Genomic DNA, 5385 nt, shown 5'->3' with positions numbered 1-5385 from the left:
CTCAAACTCATCAGAGGTTCTGAATTATGCAGGAAAAACAGAAGCATCGAAGGGTAAGATAAATGATCATAGTAAAATAGTAAAAATGTGTTGAAGGGAGAGAAAAGGGAGCAGAGTAAATAAAACATAGATTTAACTTTGTGTTAATATATGAAAAGGGACCCTTCAGTAGAAAGGTTTTAAATGAGTGGCTGTACAATTTAATGTTACGGTCAATAATACTGCATCACAAGCAAGGGACTAGTTGAGTGGAAACCTGGGCAGACGTAGGATTGATTTGTACCCTTTGGCAAAAGCAGCCAAGGGCATTTAAAGAATCTGTGGACATCAGTTTACACAAACCGGGACTAGTCTTTGTATTTAATGTATCATTGTGATTGTATTGTTTATATGTGTTAGGGATATGGTCGGAAATAAACATATATTGACTTAGCTTGACTAGTCAGTGACAAACCCTCAACACCATAAGCTTCTTGTGGATAATAGTGCTATCAGAAGCCAAAACAGGAGCAGCTTTGGGGTGGTTTGCCCCTGGGAATTACCTCTTGGGACGGGAGGTAAATCCAATTCCTGAAGAATTGTGGGTAACACATTATTCTACTGTTTTTGCTAACCCTCAGGGGGATGTTTTATGGCGTAACAATACTCTGCATATGAACAATTTGATTTGGAAGTTTCAGGTTTCCCCTGATGGGATTGAGACAGTAATTCAGCGAATCAGTGCCTCTAGGGCACTGGGGCCAAATAAGTTATCTAATCTCTTATTTAAAGGACAGCAGGGGTTTTGCGGCCTTGCTGTTGGAGCATCTGGAGGATTGGCAATTACCAGTGGGTAGAATATCTAAATGGCAGACAGGCTTTCGCAAATCCATGGGTACATCATTGAGCGGCTTAGTACTTAACTGTATAATGAGTCATGTGTGGAGGGCCGAATGGGACTCAATTTGTTTGGCGAGTATTGATCTGTCGGCAGCTTTTCATGCTGTTGACAGATCTCTCCTCTGGATCAAACTTCAAGGATGAGGGATACCAGAAGGATTGTTACGGTTCCTCTACGGCCTGTATAAAGGATCAAATGTGTGAATCAGTTTGAACCATCAAGGACTTCTCTCCCGACGTATTGATACCGTGTGACGGGTGAGGGTTGCGGCAGGGTTGCTTGCTAGCAACCTGCATCTTTGATCTGTACATTTCTGATGTGAGAGAGTGTTTGTAGCTGTTGGCTAGCCCTAATATTGGAAACCTTAAAATGATGTGGCTTGCATATGCTGATGACTTCCTTCTATTTGACTGTACACAGAGGGGCTTGCCGAGCTTGCTTAGTGCCATTTCCAATTTTGCACAGGTTCATAGTCTGAAAGTCAATCCTTTTAAGACTAAAGTCTTTCATTGCCCTAAGCGGAAAACGTGATCCTGGGTCCACCTGGAGTTTGGATCTGGAATCCATTGAAGTGGTTAACCATTTTATCTATTTGGATTTTCCCATTCAGCAAAAACCACAAAAGCAACTCAATATAGAACAGCTTAAAATACGTATGAGTGCATTACTGAATCAGCTCTTTCGAATCATCTCCAAATATAGTATATATTCGATGTACCCAATGCTGAGGTTTTTTGAAGGAAAGATGGTCCTTAAACTACTCTAAGGCATTGAATTGATGGACTTTTGGATCCTAGATTTTCTGCCGGTTTTGGAGGGGTTGGTGTGGAGGAAGATCCTTTCTGTTCCCAACAGTGTGCCCATTGTGGCAATCAGGAACGAGGTTGGAATTACCTTTCTAAAAGCTAGGGCATGTTGGACGTATTTTAGCTTGTACAAAAAAATATTTTGTCCTTTTAAGAACTTTGTTTTTTTTACTTAAAAATGATTCTGGAATCATTGGGGGACAAGTATATTATCTCTTTCTCATCATTCTCTCTATCGCAACTCCTGATAGTGGGGTCCTCAGTGGCATGCCAAATTGGTAACGCAAGTAGAGTTAAGAAGTTGCTTTTGTTAAAAGTTATTGTGTAAAGCAAATAACAAATACAAAAACAATGTTTACAAAATAATTGGGGTGGTTTAGGACACACATTTTAAAGCGACTCTAGGTGAGGGATGGTCGATGGTCGTAGACGGATCCGGATGAAGCCTTGCTGTCCAAGACCATCTCAACAAGCTGCTTTGAGTCACCATACAGTTCTCTTTGAGTTTCTGGAGTTATTAGTCATCATATTGAAAAGTCATTAACACCACTTGTCCACTGCCAAGGTGGTTGAGGGGAATGTTTGCGGTCAATAGAGGGGCTGGGGTACCAGAGCTAATAATAATAATAATTTAGCATTTATATAGCACTACGAACCCTCAGGGATCTGAGCGCTGCTTATTATTACCCACGGTGTGTGGTGCTCATTTTTCGACCTCGGAAGGATGAAAGGCTGAGTTTGGTGCTGCCGGGATTCAAACCTGCATCAGCAGCCTCTGCACAGATGTCAAAGCGAGCACTCTACTCGCTGTGCTATCAGACCGGCTACTTTCCACAGTTCATTTGGGCTTCAAACACCCTGTTTTTCCAGAACATTTAAGTAAACGCCTCAAACAGCAAAGCTAATTATCCTTTTTTTCCTTTAGTCAGAGTCATGGGCCATTTACTCCTATTCTTCAAGAAGTCCTTTAACCAAGTTAGGGCAAGTAAGCACTTCTATATTTGGAAGGGCGACCAGACACAGAAGTCATGTGCTAAGGTATTGGCCCACATCTTAGTAGACCTCAAAACATGTGTTATAAAATGTTTGTGGAGCACTACACAAAACAATACAACCACCACAGTATGCTTGATGGATAGGATTCAGAGAAGGCTTGGAAATATCCACTTCAGCTCGGCACATCTCAGTCAACTAAACTTAACAATGGGCATACTCGGGAGGGCCACATTCACTTTGGCACTGAAGATGTGTCATTTTCTAATAAAACATATACCGTCATTTACAACTGGATGTATGCCTCCTGGTGGAGGATATGGAACACTGCTTCTGCCCACCTCCATACAAGAGAGGGGCTGTCATTTTGTGATTTACAACCCAGCAGATGTATGGCTTTTTCAAAGTGCTATTGGGAGTTCAAAGAGATGATCCTTGGTGCTGTAGTGAGCTCCCTCGTGCTTTACAATAGCATGTATCAGCCTCTAAAAGAGGTTGACTGCAAAGATGAACAGAGACCTAAGCCATAATGAGGCCAAAAGCCAGATGTCAAAGCTTCTTCACCCTGACAGATTGAGAGGATGTACTGCAAAAGACAATGATGTTCAACTGGAAGATGTTAAGACACATTAGATACCTGTGCAAGAGAGCAATCTTCTTTTTCTTTAAAAAGAGCCTATGATGGGAAATGTGCAAAATAATCCTGAAACTTGAAACCTGCAACACAGATGTAATGGAACCCTCAAAAGTGGCAAAGAGCAGAGAGCGCTGTGCTGCAAATTCTATGATAAACAAAGAGGTGTCCATGCTGCAAACAACTTAATATGTTGTATGTTATTATAGTCGCTTAAAAAAGTTAATTTTTTATCACTTCTCGGCCTTTTGGCTAACATCAAGTGTAGTATCTGTTCTCATCAGTTTAATATCTGATACGTCCTCTATCTAGGGACCATATATTAAATTGATTTTTGGCACAGGCAGATGGAATGGGAGCTTGCTCTGTCCACTCCATGCATCAACCTGGTATTGCAGTACCTCCTCGACGGGTGCACTGAAAAACATTTTTTTTTTTAAGTTCATTTTGTGCAAAAAAAGTCACCGGAAATATCTCAAACATAGGTTTGTATTTTATATATGTGCAGATAAGGAAAACATTTTAGACATACATAGCAAACACAAAAAGCATATTTGAAAACATTAAATTGTGAGACAGTAACCAATTAAAACATTTATCATATAAGAAAAGTATATCTAATATAATACAGTAACACACATGACAAGAGAAACAAAAAGCCAAAGGTTGCACCAATAACACAATTGTATAATTCCAACATAGATTGTTTGCAATCCTAGATGTGAAATCCTACAAGGTATAGTTGATAATACCCTGTAGATCATGGCAGGATTAAATTATAATCATGCTTGAATTCTGCCTATATGAATGTAAAAAAAGTAATGTTCAACAATGCCGCTTTTTTTCTTGTGGTCATCTATGCACGTTTCAGCATGCCTGTAGTGGTGGCATCCAAACACGCCTTCCTCAGGGCAGGAAAAAAGAACCCTAGTAGGGCCAGAAAAAAGAATTGTTTTGGAATTGTAACCTGGAAGAGTCTGAGATACTTAGCCGTTTATTGACTTCACTGCCCTTTATATTCAAAGAACCCCACAAGTCACTTACCCTGTACTTCTCATAGGGGTGTGCAGGGGTATATCCAAAACTACAGGTTCCTCAAATAGGGGAGCCACCCTTCTCTGAAAAGTCTGCCTGGAAGTCCACTTGTCGGTTACTGGAAGTAATCAAATGGGCATATCATTTAAAAACCCACAGAACACAGCGTGCAGGGGAACAACTGCATACTGAAGACAGAGCATGAATCACTGTATATTGTGTATTTAAAATACAAAGTAGTGTACCTGGTTGTCGGTTGATAGGCGGTGGAGAAGAATGATCATAGTTGCTTTTCACTGCAAATTCTAAGCACATCGTCCCATATGAAAAGAGGTAAACTCTGTATTACAGACGCTTAAGTGATGTCTGAAGCGTTTATCTGAAGGAGATTAGGAGTATGTGACCAGTCTAGTAGAGTTTGTGTCTCACAGACTCCTCACGTGGTTGTTAAATTGATTATGGCATGATTTCAGAGGGTGTGTTTACTCTTTCCCTATGCTGTAAGTACATTGGTTCTATGACTGTCCTGACAAAGTGCTCCATAGCTCCTGGGCCATTCTTGTGCAGTATCTAATACTTTTTTAATTACAAAACACATGTACATAATCAAATATATCTGCAATTTGCATACATAACAGAATAAATGCACAAAATACAAATTAATTACATATGTGACCTAGCAATATTTCTTAGCGTGATTTACTAGAATCGTTAACTCTTAAAATACCAATCACATGATAACTGGAATAGAGCGACTTCTGCAGCCATACATGACATCTGTTGGATTTGTTTTCTTAGTTACTGGTTAGAGTCAACATTAATCATTGACAATATAGCATCTAGATATTGCACTACCGTAATTCTAAATGCCAATTTTCTACTAGTAAAAATGACGACCCAAATTTCATCTTGGAGTCAAGGGAGTATACAAGCATAATAAATTGTGAAAGTAGATTTTTCTCATCAATGTTAGTGCTGGGCAAATAACAACCAGATGTTGTAATGTTTCTTGAAATTTTTATCGAGAAAAAAACGAC

The 5385-nt window shown here is 39.7% G+C and overlaps 1 non-coding gene across 1 annotated transcript; it reads left to right on the top strand.

Annotated features, from left to right (window-relative positions):
- Window positions 1-3545: 3545 nt before the first annotated feature.
- LOC138514791 (U2 spliceosomal RNA) lies at window positions 3546-3736 on the top strand. Its single transcript, XR_011281944.1, has one exon. It is a non-coding gene; the product is annotated as a U2 spliceosomal RNA (small nuclear RNA).
- The last annotated feature ends 1649 nt before the right edge of the window (window positions 3737-5385 follow it).

This window comes from Ambystoma mexicanum, chromosome 12 (assembly GCF_040938575.1).
Source record: "Ambystoma mexicanum isolate Mex_15411 chromosome 12, UKY_AmexF1_1, whole genome shotgun sequence".
In the NCBI taxonomy this organism is placed as follows: Eukaryota; Metazoa; Chordata; class Amphibia; order Caudata; family Ambystomatidae; genus Ambystoma; species Ambystoma mexicanum.
This window is presented reverse-complemented; position numbering and strand designations above follow the sequence as displayed.